A 1299-nucleotide genomic window follows, 5' to 3' on the forward strand; every position below is an offset into this window, starting at 1 on the left:
GGTTAGAATCTCTCTAATTGAAATTTAGGTAGTTTCTCCAACTAGGGTTATGCGTATGGGACAATGGCTTGTTATACGCCTATAAAGCATTGCATTGCTCCTCATAAACTCCCCTCATTTTATTAAAAGCTAAGCATTCCTTAGCTAAATGCTTCATCCCTCCACAAACAAAGCAAGGTTCTTATGGTTCCGCGCTGAGTAATCATGTGCGGTTTTTGGCCATTTTTCGTCATTAAGACCTCAAACTGCTTTTTCAAAGCTTCGAGTTGGGCCTTAACACTATCCTCTTCTCGAAGTTGATAGATCCCAGATGGTTTATATCGGTTGGTGCTATTAGTAGCACATGGACCAGTCCAGGTGTGAGATTTTTTTGCGGTTTCTTCTAGATATTCAAGAGCATCGTCTGACTCTTTTTTGAGGAATTCATAGAAGTAACTAAACAAACGCAAATTCTCATAGCCATGGTGAGGGCATTGATTTAACATATCTTTGAATATTTCCCAGACTTGATAGAACGTTTCATTTTCCTTTTGAGAAAATGTGGAAATCTATCATTTTATATTGTTGATCTTATGTCTAGGGAAGTGTTTCAAAAATAAATATTTGGTCATTTCCTCCCATGTTCCAATAGGCCTAGGTCCCAAAGAGTATAACCAACTTTTGGCTTTGTCCTTCAAGGAGAAAAGGAAGAACTTTAGTCATACAAAATCGCCATTTTCAACTCGGTTATAGAACGTGGCTACTACCTCCTTAAATTCTCTAATATGCATGTATAGGATTTCGTTTTCAAATCCATGAAATGTGGGCAAGAGTTGAATCATGTCAGGTTTAAAGTCTAACACAGGCATATTAGGAGGGAATATAATGCATGAGGGCATGAAAGTGCGAGTAGGATGGAGGTAGTCATTGAGAGTTCTAGGTTGGATTTCATCATTGTGAGCCATTGAGAATAGATTATTATCAACTAAGGTGTGTGGAAAACCATGAATGGTGGAAGGAGTTCCGGAAGGAGTGGTGGATGAACTGGAAGAAGTTTCGTGATGATTCATCCACTCTCAGAAATGAGAATTAAATTTATTTTATGTTTTTATTTATTTATTTATTTATTTTGTTAAACTTGTTCCCAGATAGATTTGGAGGTTTTGGGGTGATCTCCAATGCCTTACTAGAACTCCCCAAGGTTACTGAGTAAGTATAGTGGATCACAAGTTAAACATTTTTGACCAAATAACCTTTAAGCATAGTAAAATAGATTATTTTGACAAAAAATCTTGGTTTTCTTATAGTAATAAGTTCAAA

General features: G+C 36.5%; 1 non-coding gene across 1 annotated transcript; it reads left to right on the plus strand.

The window, feature by feature from the left end:
- Positions 1–456: 456 nt before the first annotated feature.
- LOC133813046 (small nucleolar RNA R71) lies at positions 457–563 on the plus strand. The gene has a single exon (XR_009884092.1). It is a non-coding gene; the product is annotated as a small nucleolar RNA R71 (small nucleolar RNA).
- Positions 564–1299: the final 736 nt, after the last annotated feature.

This window comes from Humulus lupulus, chromosome 1 (genome assembly GCF_963169125.1).
Source record: "Humulus lupulus chromosome 1, drHumLupu1.1, whole genome shotgun sequence".
Taxonomy (NCBI): Eukaryota; Viridiplantae; Streptophyta; class Magnoliopsida; order Rosales; family Cannabaceae; genus Humulus; species Humulus lupulus.